Source organism: Urocitellus parryii, chromosome 6 (assembly GCF_045843805.1).
Source record: "Urocitellus parryii isolate mUroPar1 chromosome 6, mUroPar1.hap1, whole genome shotgun sequence".
Classification (NCBI taxonomy): Eukaryota; Metazoa; Chordata; class Mammalia; order Rodentia; family Sciuridae; genus Urocitellus; species Urocitellus parryii.
Window position 1 is genome coordinate 178228382 of NC_135536.1, and position 18084 is coordinate 178246465.

The 18084-nt window shown below is 46.7% G+C and overlaps 1 protein-coding gene across 4 annotated transcripts in view; it reads left to right on the plus strand.

Moving 5' to 3' along the window:
- Dlgap4 (DLG associated protein 4) overlaps window positions 1–18084 on the plus strand; it is a 76921-nt gene that overhangs the window by 36135 nt on the left and 22702 nt on the right. The gene's annotated exons all lie outside the window — the stretch shown is intronic.

Consider the following 18084-nt stretch of genomic DNA (forward strand, 5'->3'; position numbering starts at 1 on the left):
CAGTGAGACAGTAATAAACTTCGCTTTGCAGCCTTGAGAATCCTCATTTAGTGTCCTGTGTGGTAAAATGCAATGAAACTAGGAGACATAGAGACTGAGAAGTAAGGTGACTTGTCCAAGATCATGTAGCACTTAACTGCCAACACTGGGTTGAAACCCAGCTACTCTTACTCAGTAGGTTTAGTATTCCTTGTTGGTCAGTCTTTCAAAGAACAGTGGACTTTTTAGTGGTTGCTTTCCCATCATTATTGTATTTAAAACATTGCCTGAGAAGCTCCTGCATTGTTGAACCTGCAAGGCAGATGGGGGCAGAAGTAAAGGTTTTGGTAGGAATGATGATCCTGCATCAAAGGAACAGCATCTTTTTAAAATTTTTAAAATATTGCAAAATTCTGACAACAGAATGCATTACAATTCATATCACACATATAGAGCACAATTTTTCATATTTCTGGTTGTACACAAAGTAGAGTCACATCCTTCATGTCTTCATACATGAACTTAGGGTAATGGTGACCATCACATTCTACTGTGTTTCTTACCCTTATACCCCCTCCATTTCACTCCCTCCCCCTTTCCCCTTTGTCCTATCTAGAGTTCATTTAATCCTCCCATTCTCCCTGCCCACACAGCATATTATGAATCAGCATCCTTAAATCAGAGAAATCATTTGGCATTTGGTTTTTTGGGATTGGCTAATTTCACTTAGCATTATATTCTCCAGCTCCATCCATTTTACCTGCAAATGTGCCATGATTTTATTCTCTTTTAATGCTGAGTAATATTCCATTGTGTAATGTACCACATTTTCTTTATCCATTCATCTACTTAAGGGCATCTGGGTTGGTTCCACAATTTAGCTATTGTGAATTGTGCAATAATAAACATTGATGTGGCTGTGTCCCTGTATTATGCTGTTTTTAAGTCTTTTGGGTATAGACCGAGGAGTGGGATAGCTGAGTCAAATGGTGGTTCCATTCCCAGTTTCCCAAGGATTCTCCATACTGCTTTTCATATTGTCTGCACCAATTTGCAGTCCCCCCAGCAATGTATGAGTATACCTTTTTCCCCCAACATCCTCGACAACACTTACTGTTGTATTCTTCATACCTGTCATTCTGACTGGAGTGAGATGAAATCTTGGAATAGTGTTGATTTGTATTTCTGTAATTGCTAGAGATGTTGAATATTTTTTCATATATTTGTTGATTGATTGTATATCTTTTTCTGAGAAGTGTCTGTTCAGTTCTTTGGCCCATTTATTGATTGGGTTATTTGGTTTTTTAGTGTTAAGATTTTTTAGTTTTTTTATACATCCTAGAAATTAGTGCTCTGTCTGGCGTGCATGTGGTAAAAATTTGTTCGAAATTAGTAGGCTCTCTATTCACCTCACTGATTGTTCAGAACAGCATCTTAAAGTGTTTATGTGGCGGTTATCTTGCCTAGTGATAGCAAGTACATTGCACTTGACAATTACTCTTAATATTGGACCTATGGTAGCAGCACCAGTTACTCACAGCACTCCCACATAGCCTGGTCACACTTTTAGGAGTCTTCTCAACACAGGCAGGAAACCAGAAGTAATATGCCAGGTGGAACCTGAATGCCATCCCCTGGTGCCATCCCCAACCTAATGTAGCTCCTCACTTTTACCAATGGGTGGCAATCCTGAGAGGAGAACAGACTGTTTAAGGGGCAAGTGATGTCACAGGTCTCTTTGTGAGAGTAGAAAAGGGTCTGACAGGACAGCCTGAAGCTTGGGAAAGTGTGTTGGTAAAAATATCAGGGCAGATGACCTCCTTAGAGGGATCGAAGTTGTTAAGGTAAAATCCACTTTCTTCAGGTGCCCCTCAAGATGCTGGCTTGAGCTTAGGGTCTTTGTGAAAGTGTAATGTTGCCACATCCCACCTGCTTATAGGAAGGGCAAACTTAACATTTTAAGACTTCTGAGCTCTGTAGGATTGTATGTGTCAGTCTAACTGACACGAGCTGGTATTTTTGCTGCTTGTGAAACTGAATACCATGAAGATTGGGTCCTGAAGGTTGAAACCTGTAAGGTTTGCATTCACTTAACAGATGGAGTATGACTTTGCTGTGTGATGCTGAGCAGAGCCCTCAACCTCTCTGAGGCTGTTTCCTTAGCAACACAAGGGTAGATGGTGAAACTATCTTTTTGTGGGGATCAAATATAAGATGCAGTATAAGGACTTCAGATAGTGACTAGACTTCTGCGATAGTCAGTTCTTGAACAGATGGCAAATACCTGGTAACTAGACTTGTTAGTCAATAATATTTAGATAGTTCTTAGGGTGTGGCTAACACTGTGCCATGTCGGGGCAGGGTATTATGGACAGGAGGGGTGATTAATGATCTTTCAAAGAAATGTTCCTTAATGCATCGTGTTGTGCTTTCAGAAGTGTTTGGGAGGAGAATTGAGCAATGAGGGATATGGGGGCATGATGGAGTAGCACAGTCACGGCTTGATCATTCTCCTCTGTCTTCTGCACACCAAGCCCCCTCTCACAGGCTCTACTTGCTGAGTCCTCAGAGTCTTCCAAAGCCAAGTTAGAGATGGAGTCCTACCTCACAAGTGTCAGCAAGCATTTACCTGGTGCCTCTTCTGGTCCAGGGATGGAGTTAGAGATGTGAACCACATGGTCCCTACCTTCTGGAAGCTCAGGGTCTAAAGGCAGATGCAGGAACATAAACAGGTATAAACACACAGTGATGGACAGGGAGCTGTGGGTCACCTAAACACGGGTGCTAGCCTAGTGAGGAGCCACAGAGGGTCCTGGGGAGACTGTAGGAAGGCTTTTTGGAGGAGTGATGCTGGCACAGACCTAGAGAAAGAAGCAGAATTAGTGAGGAAGACGGCTGTTTACAGCCTGTGCCAATACCTGGAAGCTGAGAATATAGTGTGTTGGCATGAAGAGGGTGTTGACAAGAAGCTGGAGAGATGGTTGGCAAGTCCAGGAGGCCTGTGGTCCCTACACCAAAGTGTTACAAGCATGGTGTGGTGGGGTGGGGTGGATAGCTGTGTATTCAGGCAGGACACTGAACCTTCCTCAGCACAGCCCATTGGAGAGAGTATGACCCCTCACCTCAGCCCAGGCCAAGAATTCCTGGTTTCTGACCTGCCAAATCCCCAGCAGCTATGGGGCCCCTGAAGCTATCCTAGTGTGGGATCCTCACCCACCAGGCCCTTTCCCACCTGACTGTTCAGGAACTCTCACAGGAGCTTTAGATAGTTCTCGTGGTAAGCCAGTGTCACTTTCATTTTATAGATGGAGGAATTGAGGCCCAGGGAGCCCAAGTCAGATGCTGAGTGAACATGGGAAACAGGGACTCCAAATCTTCAGTCAGTAACACATAACCAAGTATTTCCTGGGCGCAAGGAGGAATGAACAAGTGTCAGCTGATCTCATTCTGGGGTTGAACTCAAATAGGGACTCTTGTGATTCCCCAAAGGTGTTGAAGCCTTGATTTTGCCGTCTGAGGTCCTAATGTCCTCATGTCATTTCCCTTGTGACTAGGCTGCATAAACATTCTCCTTTTCTGCTTGTTGGCAGCAGTTCTCTGGAGGCAAAAAAGAAAAAAAAAAGTTTGAACTATGAATGTCACATACACAAAGATGATGTCCAATATCACATCCAGAGCTGGATATGAAATAAGAGGGCAAAGAAAGCATCTCAGGCCTGGAAAGAATCCTGAGGGTCACACCTGTGGGGGCTTGAGTCCCCTTCCAGCATCCACTGTGCTTGTGTCCTGCCTTGCTGGCCATCTTCTAGGCCCCTCTTCCATCTTTGGCCAGCTCCACCTCTTCAAAGTCCCCTCTTTATAGGAGCAGTCGTCTGCTTCCCCCTAACAGCCCCTTCCCCCGGGGCCGCATGCGATGCTCTTCTAGGTATTTGAGGACAGTAATCATGCCTTTCCCAACCGGCCCTCCTCCAGGCTATCCAGCCCAGTCTCTGCAAGCAACCCCTCCCATTTATACCAGGCATGACTTGTCACATGCTCCCTTTGTGATAAGTGTGTCACAGATGTCACTTGTTGAATCAGTTCCAGGCTTTCTCAGGCTGCTTCATATGGCTGCCATGGTGCCCAGTCAGGAGGAGAAATGTCATTGTCATCTCTGCACTTTACTATGAGTTTCTTCAGGACAAGAACTACATATCCTAGTCCCTGATGCCAGCCCAGGGTACAGTGTATGATGTCCCCTCTGCAAATAAGCTCTTGCTATAGTGGAATGGTGGAATGGTTCGGAGACTCCTCCCTGTGCAAGTTACCCTCTTCTCTTCAGGCTCCAGTTTGACCACATCCCTTGTCCTAGAATTGCCAGCAGCACTACAGTATTGTCCATAATTCAGTGGAGACAGCCCCTTTCTGGTCCTGTGCCTTCCTCTGTCAGGGTAGCCTCAGATGTGTCTGTGATAGCAAAGTCACTAAGGCACTTTTCCACATACTGCTTTTCTTTTTTTAGTGGCTTTACTCCTAAACCTGGGATCTTTTTTATATATCTATATATCACAACTTTTTAAAATTATAGATGGACACAATACCTTTATTTTATTTCTTTATTTTTATGTGGTGCTGAGCATCGAACACAGTGCCTCCGTGTGCTAGGCAGGAACTATACCACTAAGCTACAACCCCAGCCCCAAACCCAGGATGTTAATGTAAGATCTGAGGAGGTGGCCTCTCCCCTCCTGTGTCTCTGGGTATGGGCCTGAATGACACAGAGCGAGCAGCATTGCTTGTGCTGACCTGAACTGAACTCATGGTTTTCCCCATTCAGTCCCGTGCTGTTCTTTTCAGTCCATCTCTCTGGCTACCCAGGGTTCTTGGCTCTTGCTTCTGTCACCTGATATACCACCTGTCACTCCAAGCACAGTGAATGAGCCTGTTAACACCTTCTCTCTATTCTGGGATGCACTTGGTCATTCAGAATGATGAAAGAGGCTAGCAATCGAGGTGCATACGGTCTGGTGGTGTCTGGCTTTGCACACTGGACACAAGGTCTCCGGCAGCTTTTGAAAAGCCCAACTTTTGTGACCCCATCACCAGGGTTTGACGTCAGCTCTCCAGAAGTGTGGGTATTTTTTTGAGGCTCTTTCCACGTAGCACTTACCAGCCTGGTCTCCAGGGACCTCAGGGCTTTGGAAAGGTAGCAACAAGGCTGACCTTTTAAAACCAATATTTGAAAAGCCCAATAGTATTTAAACAGCCAAATCTTGCCAGGCACAGTGGCACATGCCTGTAATCCCACCACTCAACAGGCTGATAACAAATTTGAGGCCAGCCTCAGGAACTTAGTGAAGGCCTGCAATGTAGTGAGACCCTGCCTCATAAAAAAGTGGGGGAGGGGGCTGGGGATGTGGCTCAGTGGTTGAATACCCTTGGGTTCAATCCCCAGTCCCAAAATAATAACAACAACAGCAAAAGCCAAATCTTGCAATCTCTTCCTGTCACTCCCTCAGCAGGCCAGGTGTGCTGTACATGTCCAGCTTTTGCACTGGGCTGGAGCCGAGGCAGCTTATAACTGTGGACATCTTCTACTCACCAGTGGCCCCACACGTAGTTATAGCTTCGATATACAAGACAAAGCCCGCAGCTTAGGAGCTGGCATCACCAGGGGTAGTGATAAGAAGGTGTCCCCGAGGGTAGACCAGACACTGCAAATAGGTCTCTGATGATAACTAAGCTGATATCTGGCAGGTTCCAGCACTGGATGGGTGAGGGGTGAGTGTTGTCCCTTGAGTTGCTTACTGGATATGGTAGAAGTAGTGGTAGAAACGGTTTTTGGAAAACAACTTGCTATTTGGGGGTCCCCAGTCAGTGACTGCAGGAGTCAGGGCTCAGCCACAAGTGGCTGCCCCTCCCCCAATGCCTGAGCTGGTGTTCTCAGTTTGGAGGGAACAAGGAACACCTCACACTCAGAGCCCAGGCCAGGGTCCCAACACTTCCACCTGATCCTAAGTGAGTGCATTTGCCTCTCCCAAATTTCCCCATGTGTACTATGAGAGGTTGAATTAGTCTAGTGGGCCTCAGAATACCATATGAGGGGCTGGGGTTGTAGCTCAATTGCAGAGTGCTTGCCTAGCTCATGTAAGGCACTAGGTTTGATCCTTAGCACCACATAAAAAATAAATAAATAAAGCGGCTGGGGTTGTGGTTCAGTGGTAGAGCTCTTGCCTAGCACATGCTGGGTGCTGGGTTCAATACTCAGCACCACATAAAAATAAAATAAAGCTATTGTGTCCAACTACAACTAAAAAACAAACATCTTAATTAATTAATTAATTAAAGGCATGCTATCCATCTACAACTACAAAAAAAAAAACTAAAAAAATCACCATATGAGGATTTTTTTTTTTTTAATGATGGAAAAAAGGAAAATGAAGCTACTTCACGGGACCTGGAGTAGATGGGAGTCTGCAGAGCCTTCCTGAGGCTCCTTTGGGAATCCCTAGAACCTGATTTGGAAATCACTGTAATTACTCTATTAGTTCTGAGTCCTCCACCCCCAGCCCTGGAATTCAGAGGTTTCTTGTCCTCTTTCCAGTCTAGCCCCCTACCAACTGTGTGGCCTGGAACACGTGACTCCACCTCTGTAGGCCTTACTTTGCAGGCTATGGTGAGACTCCACCAAACTGAAGAAATCTTCGTTGGCTGGGAAGCCCATGTCAGGGCTCCTGGTGTTCCTGGCCAAATAGGGCAGTAGGCAGCAGTGTCACAGGCAGGAAGGTGCTTTTTTAGCCATGTCCTGGGGGCAGCAGGCCCCTCTCCCCATGGCCAGCAAAGCCAAAGGCTTTCACCATCCAACCACCAAGGAAATAGTGAAACCCTGCTTAAGGACCCAAGGAATAAGGGCCCATTTGTGCCCTTATGGGGGACCTGGCCTGACCAAGATCTCAGACAGGCCCTGGCAACTAGCACCTAACCCCCTGCCTGGAAGTGTGGCTAAGCAGTTGATAGAAGTACTGGCTCTGTTCCAAAAGCCTGGGCTCCGAGCCTGGTGATTCCGAGTATGGGCTGTGTGACCCTGGGTGATTCACTTTTCTAAGCCTCAAGGTTTTTTTCCTGTGTGTAGTGGGAACACTAGACATGCTGAATAGTTAGAGATTGATGTAGCTGAAGAATTTTGTGCCAGGCCAGTTCACATCCAGTCCCAGGCAATAAGAGAGGCCCTGGAGCTTCTGGAGTCTCTCAGCCAGCAACCCCCAATCCCCTGGGCAGTGGCCCTGAACTGTGAGTCTGTCTAGAGGACACTTTTTAACCCTCTCCCCCACTTCCTCCCGCATGAGAATGTCAGGAAAGCCCCTCACACCCTTGACCCCAACTGGGATGTGAATACCTCTCCCAAGGAGCAGCTGGCAGGGGGTGGTGGGGTAGGGGCACTGCCCTGGGAACCAAGCAAGTCCCTCTCAGGCAGTTGTTCCAGGCCATGAATGGGGATAGCCATCTGCACTCTGGAGGGAGCTGTCCTGTCACTGTGGTACCCTGATGTCAAGAGCCTGAAACCAGAGTTGGCCTGCCAGAGGGGCTTTCCCTGCTTCACCTAGTGGGAACTGAGCCATTACCAGAAGTGCTTCTGGCTGCCCCCATTATAAGATTCCCTGAGGATCCTACCTTTTCTTTGAAAGGGGAGGCTCTTATGGCCGGGCTTCCTTGGGAGCAGGAGAAAGAGGCTGAAACTTCAAAGGAGATGAGAGGGCTCAAGGCAGCTGCTCCAGCGGTCACAGGCTATGTGCCACCGTCTGTTAGCTGGAAAGACATACCTGCACAATATTTCTTGAAACTGTGAACTGACTTCATTAGAGAGTTCAGAGGTTTTATGTATTTTTTTTAAATCCAGATTTCTAGCTTTTGCACATTTGGCATCTCTTACAGTGCTGTGCCTAGTCTCCACATGGCAGATATGGGCCAAAGGGGTTTGATGACCTATAGACATTTGAATTTGTGAGCCCCATTCAAGGTCAACCCACTTAGCTTATAGCTGATGACACCAAGGCCCAAAAGGGTACTGGCCCTGCCCCAGGTACATGACCCATTATGGCCATTGTTGCCTTTAGGACCTGGCAGCCTGGCCTCACAAAGCACAGCTAAAAGTGAAATGCCTGTTCTCTCACCTATAAAACATCAGTGATCATTACCTCCTCTCCCAGAGCTGTCTGGATAAAGTCATACCCAGCCCAGGACTGGCTCACTGATGGTTCTTTACAATCTGTGCACATGATGCCTCTTGCTTGCAAAGTGTTGCTGAAAGCCCGCTTACTTTCTTTCAAGAATGGTAATTTTTCAAATAATTTCCTACTCCCTGTTGCTTAGGGTTTGTTGAGCTCTCGTTCCCATAGCCTTGTTGCCCGACTTAAAGTAGAGCTATTCAAAGCTCTGCCTCCTATCAAATTGTGTTCTTGTGGGGGTGGATGTGAGTGTGTGCTGGGGTCTGACCTGAAGGAGGTTCAGAGCCCTGGCCTAGGCCTTACTGATTCCAACTCAGAGCCAGGAGTAAGTCATTCTGCTTCCCCAAGCCTAGAGATTTATTCATTCTTTCAATTTACTGAGCCCCACCATGTATTGGCCTTGGTGCTGGGAAAACATGGTAATAATATAAGATACCCAAGGTACTTGACCTCAGGGACCTATGTTAGATACTCAAGTTCCCTAAATGGTAGGGGGGAGACAAAAGACAAGAGAACTGGTAAGTGATCAGTGCCTGAATGAAACAAACAGTATCCTCAAACAAGGAGGCAGGGCGGTCAGGGAGGCCTCATTGAAGATATGACCCTTGAACTGAGGTCAGGTTAAGAAGCAGACTTGCACAGATGAGAAGACAGGAAGCAGCAGGCTAAAGGCCCTGGGGTGGGAGCTAACTGGAGCATTTTATATTTATATATATATCTTTAGTTGTAGATGGACACAGTGCCTTTATTTTTATGTGGTGCTGAGGATCGAATCCAGGGCCTCAAACATGCTAGGCAAGAGCTCTACTACTGAGCCACAACCCCAGCCCGCTACCTGGAGCATTTTAGAAATAGCAAAGAGGCTGCTGTGACTAAAAAAGGGCAGAGGCTGGAGAGGGTAGGCAGAAACCAGTTTTTGTAATGGCTGAGGTCAGCACAGTGGATTTTATTCGTCATGAAGTGGGGATGAGCTTCAAAAGGGGAAGAAGTAATCCAGTTTGTGTTTTTTAAAACTCAGGATTCAGCCAGGCTCAGTGGCACATACCTATAATCTAAGCAACTCAGGAGGCTGAGGCAGGAGGATTGCAAATTTGAGGCAGCCTCAGCAACTTATTAAGGCCCTAAGCAACTTAGTGAGACCCTGTCTCAAATAATAAAAAGGACTGGGAATGTGGCTCAGTGGTAAAGTACCCCTGGGTTCAATTCCCAGTACCAAAAACAAGAACTTCAGGACTCAAAGAGTGATTTTGAGTTAGTCAGACCACAAATAAGAGGGGGTAAGAGGGCTGAGGCCACAGGCCTCTGTAATAAAATTGGTTTCCTGGCAAGGGATTGAGCTGCCAATGGAGGAAGGGTAGGAATGTGTAGCTGAGTACATGAGGTCCCCTCTCCCGGGAGAGCAAGGCTAGTACGGGGGAGGAGAAGATTCAGATGCATTCTGGACTTGCTCAGCTTGAGATGGCCTTGGACTTCCCTGCCTAGTTGCCAAGTACACTGGAGCTTTTGTGATAATAGGTGATAACATCCTCACTGTTGTCAGGGCCTGTGTGCTATAAAATATTCTGACCGGGCTGGGGTTGTGGCTCAGTGGTAGAGTGCTCTCCTAGGACATGGGAGGGTTCGATCCTCAGCACCACATAAAAATAAATTTAAAAAATATATATTCTGACCACAGCCCAAACTGGAGGGACTTTTAAGAGGGATGCTGTGGACAGGAAGAAGCTACCTCTGTTTCCATTTTACAGATGGCCCCAGGAAGCCGAGGACCCCCAACTGAAAAGAGGCAGTCCACTCTTATTCTCCTTGCCTTGATCCCCAGCTCTCTTCCACCAGCTAGACTACCTCAGTTCCACTTGGCCATGCTGTGCCCTGCTCAGCATCTGTCTTCCCATGCCTTAGGCTGCTGATCCTTTGCTCACAGAGATTCCTTTACCACAAGGCCCCAGATTGTCTCCCAGGAGGTGATCACTCCCCTTCATCCAGAAATCATGGTAGCAGGAGTGGCAGGGTCACCCCATGATTGTAGAACACTTTACATCTTTCATCTATTTGGCTCCTTCCCAGAACACATTGGATATCACACCCCATTTTGTGGGTGGCCAAGGCTGCTGCCTCCCTCAATCCTCCTGGAGTTGGTACCATGGAGCGGGCAGAGGGTAGGGCTCAGCCTTTGGGTAGCCTGAGTTCAAGCCCCAGCCTAACACTGCCTTGCTGGGAGTTGAGCAAGGGCGAATTTCTTCATCACTCTGTGAAATGGGATAGTGACAGAACCTACCTCTTAGGTCCTGGTTTTGAGGATTCGGTGAGTTTGCATGCAGCTGAAGTCAGTGCTCTGTAGTCAGTGAATACCATTGTTCCCATGGACAAGATGGAGTCGCTGCCAGCCTATAGTCACATTCCCCAGCAAACCTTTACCTTGTTTTATATGTGTTTCTGCTTAAAGACTCTTTACTTAATATAATAGGTGGTTCATTAACATTGAACTTGTGGCCAACAGTGCTGACTCAGCCCTGAATGAAGCATATCTAGCTCACTTTTTTCCATAAGACACATTGCAGCCTTCTGTACTTAGAACACTAGACAGCACTTCATCAGTAACTTGGAGATTTTAAACAAACAAAACCACAAAAATGATAGAAGTGTAGCACTAAACAGACTATGAGAAGGACACTTACTTTATGAAAGCTAAAATGAAAATGGGGAGTGTCAAATTATTCCACCTCGGCTGTGAATGTGTGTGAGTGACTGCAAAAGCCCCTCAAGTATGGGTCTTGGGGTTACAAGTAAATTTAAGTGAGTAGGTAAATTCCCACATGCAGAGTTCATGAATAATGAGGATCAACTGTACAAGAAGTGCTTGCCCAGGCCTGGTTCCAGCCAGTAAGGTCAGCTGTTACCCTCAGAATCATTATAAACAGGACTGCATCTTGGCTTTTGTGCAAGCCTCACAGGGCAGGGCTGGCTCCCTGAGCTTTGTGGCCATTTTCACCAGTGTGACACCTTTGTAACCTATTGAGCTATAGACATTAGGGCCTAAGGCAGGTACAGATTCTGGAGGCCCTGAATACCCCATTGAAGGGGTATTCCAGAAATGGGAAAAGCGTAGTTCCAAGTCCTCTGGCACCATCAAAAGTTTTCAAACAAAGTAGTGACATGGTTGGATTCCTCAGGTGGCCAGGGTAGGAGGGACAGGAAAGGCAATATTGGAGTTGGAAGGCCAGGGAGCAGAATTGTGTAAGGAGATCTAGGGGAGGCTGGCTGTAGACCAGAGAAAGGAAGGATGGGACAAAAAGTTGGGGAGAGCCTAGTTAGGGGAACAGTAGAGGATCCTAGATGAACTTGAGAGGGTGTTGGCCAGAGAGGTGCCAGGCTAGTGTTGCTAACTCTTGAGGCACAGTGGGGGAGGTGGCGCTCAGATTGTAATAGAGGGGCTGTCAACAAAGAAGTGGCTCTAAGAGGGTCTTTTGTACCTGATCCTGACCTACCCACTTGGAATTCTTTCCTAGTTTCCCCTGCTGTGCAGGGAAGGAAACAGGAAAGGAGGGAGGAATTTGCAACCAGGTGGGTGGGAGCCTTTGAATTCTTTTTTTGCCATAGATCACAAGTGAATCACCTGGTTTGGTTGCATGGTTGACAGACTTATTGGGTGGGAGAGGGAACAGGCCCTGACCCTTCCTCCAACAAGCGCTTTCTTAAGCTTGGCAGAGGTAGCATAGGGAGGTCAGGGTACCTGGCTCTGTCTGATGCCAGCCCTCTCTACTCCTGTGGGCCTAGAGTTGTCCCCTACCTTCTCTGTAAGGCCTGCTGCCACAGCTCTCACACTGTGACTGTGCTCCTCTTGAGGAGTCTAGGACCCCTCTTCTCTAGCCCCCTGCCAGGCTCACACCCTTGAGAGCCAGCATGCCAAGCTGCCTTCAGGATCAAATCCAGCCTTGTCTCCAGTGCACTTGTAGGATCAGACTCCAGATCCCTCAGGAAATGGAGTCACAGCTACTCCTGAGTGTCTGGATCTCTGTTTGGCCACCTTGTATACCTTGACATAGAAAATAAAATAAGGAAAAAAATTTGTTCTTACCTGATTAATTGGTGGATAAAATCTTGGGACAGAAGACAGAAACAATGAGACAAAGACAGCTTCTACTTTGAAGAAGCAAGAACTTGTGCACTGGGAACAGGAAGGCTGGGCTAGATGTCTAGGCCCAGGGACAAACTGAACAGAGGCTGCACAGCACAACTGGTTCCTTTCTGAGGCTTGGCATGAGGGATCTGCATGGCTGAGACTAGGGGCTGGGCAAGCATTCAGCCCACCTGATGGGTGGTTCTCTATGCTGTGTCCTAGCAGGCGCTTCATCTTTGAAAATAAGTGCAAGGACCATCTGGAGCAGTCAAGCTGCAGGAGTATTCATACCCGACACCCAGATGTCCCAGGAAAACAAATTTTCCAGAGTGAATGGGAAAGAGTTGGACCCATATGCCATCTTGGAAATTGTGACATGTAGAGCATCTCTCTAAGATAGAGAGGGCAGCAGTCACAACCTGGAGGATTGGGAGCCTCCCAGCTCCAACATCTTGGGTCTTTGAGCACTTACTTCCCTCTAAAAGCTTGTTTTTATGGTACTTGGGATTAAACCCAGGGCCTCATGCATGCTAGGCAAGCACTCTACCACTGATTAACATTACCAGTCCTATTTATTTATTTTATTTTAAGACAGTGTCTTGCAAAGTTGCTGAGGCTGGCCTTGAACTTGAGAATCTCCTGCCTCATCTTCCCAGGTAGCTGGGACAATAGGTGTGTACCACCTCACCTGGCTCCTCTCTATAAAATTTAATTGGCAGATGATGGCTATGTGCCCTCTGGGCCAGGTACTGGGTCACCAACACACAAAGGATGTGCTAAGTCAGGGGCATGACCACAGCCCAAGTGTTTCATGATGCACAGAGAAAGGAGGGGGACTGGCTGTCTGGACCAGAAAGAACTGGGGTAAAGAGACTGGCAGAAGGACAAGAAGTACTAAGAGCAGGGAGAAGTGTTCTAGCAGGAAGAGGTGCATGTGCAAAGGCCTGGGTGCATGAACCTGTGGTGTGTTTTGTTCTCTGAAGTTGGAAGGGGCATGCTGAAGGGTGGGCAAGTAGAAGATGAAGCTGCAGAGATGGGTGGGTGGGGACCAAGCCAAAGGGACTCTGAATTGGGGAATGGGTCTGCAATCTCAGATGCTAAAGTGTTAGGAGGCTTCCCTGTCACCAAATAATCTTGATTTTTGGCACCTAAAGATTTTTTGTAGTGATAATGAGGTTTACTTTCTCATTCAACAAATATTTATTGACAGCCTTCTGTGCTTGAGTCATTACCCTGGGCCTCTGCCAAGACAGTTTCCCCCTACTTTCACCCCCCACACACACACACACGCATGCCCACTACTGCTCCTGGCTGTACCTGGCAACAGATTCCAACGAGCAGATAAATGATGGCAACTCTGACAGAGGTTCCTGGGTGATGGAGAAAGGAGCGTAGTCAGGGAAGGGCTCTCAGAGAAAGTAACACTAGAAACATGTAAGGAACTGAAGTGGGGAGAGTTGGATTGAGATGTTGGCAGGGCCAAGGGTGAGGCGTTGGCCTGTGTTTCCTGCATGCAGGCTCTGGAAATGAGGTTAGGCTCCACACCCCTGCCCTGGGAGTGGGTCTCAGAGCAGAGATGCCCACTCCCAGGGAGGCCTCAGCCCCCCAAACCCTCTTAATTGCACCATTTATCTGTTTGTGACCTGAACCCCAGGAGACAGAGAATCCAAGATGTTTACTTTTATCACATTTGGCCCTTACTGCATCTGACCTGGCCTCTCACCAGTTCACTTTCCCTCCAATGACTGCCTACTTTGCGTGCTTCAGCAGGACCCTGGACCTTGTCAGTTCTGAGAGAATAGTTGGAGCTCTGCCTTCTGTCCAGACTGCTGACTGTGAGCAGCCCTGTTGTCTCCCAAGAGAAGGGGTACCTCTTCCCTACCACACCTGGAGACCATCACACATACTGACTCCTTATAACCTGTATTAGCCCCACCTCAGAGATGGACACCAGGACTTTGACTGGGATCACACAGCCTCAGCCAGGCTTTAGTTCCCACACAGTAATTATTGCACTCTTACAGGGCAGATTCATTTTTATTTTGAGCAAATTGGGGCTTGTTTCACTGGGTTTTTTGTTTGTTTGTTTTGGTTTTGTTTTTGGTACTAGGTATTGAACTGAGAGACACTTGACCCCTAAGCCACACCCCCAGTGCTAGTTTCTATTTTATTTTTAGAGACAAGGTCTCACTGAATTGCTTTTTAATACCTCACTTTTGCCAAGGCTGGCTTTGAACTCGAGATCCTCCTGCCTCCACCTCCCAAGCCACTGGGATTAGAGGTGTGTGTCACCGTGCCTGGCAGCTTCAATGTTTTAATCTAATGTGGAAAGCCTCTCCCCCCATCACCAGCACCCAAACCTGGGACTTTCTAGGCCAAACAAATCCATTCCTGAAATCCCAGTGTACCGGTGCTGTTGGTTGTTGTAGTGGTTGGCTTCAACTGCTGCTATAAATGTCCAATTCTTGGGGGGAACTTCCCCTGGGCTGATCAGAGAATCAGTAGCTAGGGAGTAGTAGAAATCTGGCCCAGTTCCCTCTGTACCCAACACCAGTGGGATCAGGCCAGGCTGAGCCTGACTTCTGTGATACAGCCCAATTCATTACTCCCTTTCTACAAGGAGATAGGGCTACACACTAGCAAATGACAGAGCTGGGATTTGAATCAGGCTTTTCATGTTCATAACCACCAAAGGAGTATTCAAATGATAGAACTTCAAATAAGAGGGAATGAAGGGATCCTGTCAGCGATGGGAGGCTCTACACCTGAATGAAAAAATGTATGGAGACAGGCATGGTGGCGCACACCTGTAATCCGAGCAACTCGGGAGACTGAGGCAGGAGAGTCTCTGAGTTTAAAGCCAACCTCAGCAACTTAGCAAGGTCGTGAGCAACTTGGAGAGACCCTATCTTAAAATAAAATATAAAAAAAGGACTGGGGATATGGCTCAAGCGGTAGTGCGCTCGCCTGGCATGCATGCAGCCCGGGTTCAATCCTCAGCACCACATACCAACAAAGATGTTGTGTCCACCGAGAACTAAAAAATAAATATTAAAATTCTCTCTCTCTTTCTCCCTCTCTCAAAAAATAAAATATTAAAAAAGGGCTGGGATTGTTAACTCAGTTGTTAAGCACCCCTGGGTTCAATCTGCAGTTCCAAAGGAAAAAAAAAGAATGAGAAGATGAGTTTGCCATGGGCTCTGTGAATATGGTGTGCTCTTACCCAGTTAGAACCACACCCCCACCCTACCCACTGAATAGATGAGGATACTGAAAGGGCCAGAGGGCAAGCGGGCCTTCTTCTTGCCTGAGAAGAGACAGGCCTGGAAACCAAGTCTCTGCCTTTCAGCCCTTCCTACCCCAGCAGTGAGATCTTAGCTCAGGCATGGCCTTGCAGCTGGCCCCAGAGCCCAGCTGTGGGAACATAGTGAAGGCCTCAAACACCTACAGCCCCTGCCCAGCTGGGAGGGGCCTAAGGCCTGGGGAACAGAGTAAGGTAGCTGTGCAGGTCAAGCAGATGTGGTTGACATGGACTAAGGCATGTTATTTAGCCTTTCTGAGCTTTGTGTGCCCCATCTGTAAAATAGACATGATTGATACCCCACCTCATAGAATCTATGTGCATCTTAAGTTACAAAGCCCCAAAGCTGCTGGATACAACTTAGTAAATGACCCAAATTTGGGCCATCAGCCTGTGTATTAGGGTCAGCCAGGAACAAACACTCTTGTTCCCTGAGCAGGTTTGCCTCCTTTTGTGCAAGGTTGTAAGTGGAGGATCATCTGATGACCTAACCTTGCCTTCTACTCCACTGTGGACTTTCTTTTCTTGACCCAGAGTTGAGGCTGTCTTGCCCTTTATAGGTTGGTAACCAGAGATTGTAAGTGTATCTGTCTGGGAGGTCCCTGAATTTCCTCAAGGCCCAAGCAAGGCTAGGAAATTTTGAACAGAATGGAAAGTGTTCTTGATCAGAGCTCCTAGAACATATCACCTCCAGATTAAGTTGGGCACAGGACCTAGCTTCCAGCTCCCTGGGCTTTTCTGTTGTGGTTTCTGTTACTTTAGAATTTCTCATTTCATTCCCGTTTCTCTGCTGATGAGGGTTTTTAGTTTTTGAAATCCAATACAGAGCCTGGCTTCATAGATGTCTCTTAGATGAAAGACAGATGGATTTTTTTTTTAACTGAATTTTTCCACCCATGCTGGGGATTGAACCTAGGGCCTTGTGCATGTGAGGCAAGCCAACTGAGCTATTTCCCCAGCCCTTAATTGAATTTTTCATATTTTGGTAATTGTAGATTCACATGCAGTGTAAGAAATAATGTGAAGGGATCCCTTTAGCTGCATGCAGTGGTGCACAGCTGTAAAGCAGCTTGGAAGACTTAGGTGGGAAGATCACAAGTTTGAAGCTAGCCTGTACAACTTAGTGAGGTCCTGTCTCAAAATTTTAAAAAGTAATAAAAGGGCTATAAATGTAGCTCAGTGGTAGACCACTTGTCTAGAATGTATGAGACTGTGGGTTCAGTCCCTAGTATGGTACCAGAAAAGGTGGGGCGGACAGGGTTTCTGTGTATTGACCTTTACCCAGTATTTTTCTATGGTAAAATCTTGCAAAACTGTAGGACCATCTCACATCCAAAATATGGTCATAGGTACAGTTCACCCAATCTATTTGTATTTCCCCAGTTTCTATCATACTCACGTGTACACGTTTGTTTAATTCTGTGCAGTTTCATAACACATGCAGATATAATGATTCCCAGTCAAGATGCTAAACCAGGCCATCACCACATAGGGTCCCTCTTGTTTTTAAACCACACCTACTTTTCTCTTGCTCATCCTGTCAGCTTTCCCCCTCAGTTCTCCTACCCCACTACTGGCAATTACTAATTTCTTCTCCATCTCTGAAATTAAGTCATTGCAAGAATTTTATAGCTAGGTGTGGTGGCACAGGCCTATAATCCCAACAACTCGGGAGGCTTAAGCAGGAGGATTGTGAATTCAAAACCAGCCCAGCAACTTAGGCCCTGAGCAGCTTAGTGAGACCCTGTCTCTAAATAAAAAAGTACCAAATAGGCTGGGGATGTTGCTCAGTGGTTAAATACCCCTGGATTCAATCTCTAGTAACTTTAAAAAAAAAAAGAATTTTATCAAGATAGAATTAAATAGGATGGAACTTTTTGAAATTGCTTTTTTTTACTCAGCATAATTTGCTTGTGATTTTTTCCAAATTGTTGCTTATAACAATCATTCATTCATTCTTATTGCTGAGGAGTATTCCATGGTATGGGTGTACCACAGTACATTTAACCATTCACCCACTGACAGACATCTAGGTTGTTTCCAGCTTTTGGCTATTACAAATAAAGCTGCCCTGAACATTCTCGCTATAATTCCTGTGGGATAAATGCCCAAGGGTGCAGTTGCTGGGTTTTATGCTAATTGCATGTTTGATTTTATAAGAAAATGCATTCTATTTTCAGGGTGGGTTGTGCCATGCAGTCTGTCCACATCCACATAACATTTAATGTTATCACTTCCTTTTAGCTCTTCTGATAGATTTGTGTAGTGATACTGCATAGTATGTGCAATTTGCAGGAAGAAGGATTTTGCTCTCCCTTATCCGTGTCCCCTATGGCACTGGGGCCTTGTTTTGTGAGTTGCTGTTGGGCCATCACCATCTGTGTGAGTGGTAGCTTTTGAAGGCAGGGCTTATCTGGCTGCCACTCCCAGGATGAGGCAGGGCTTGTTTTGATCCCCACAGGGCAGAGGGCACCTGCAGTTAA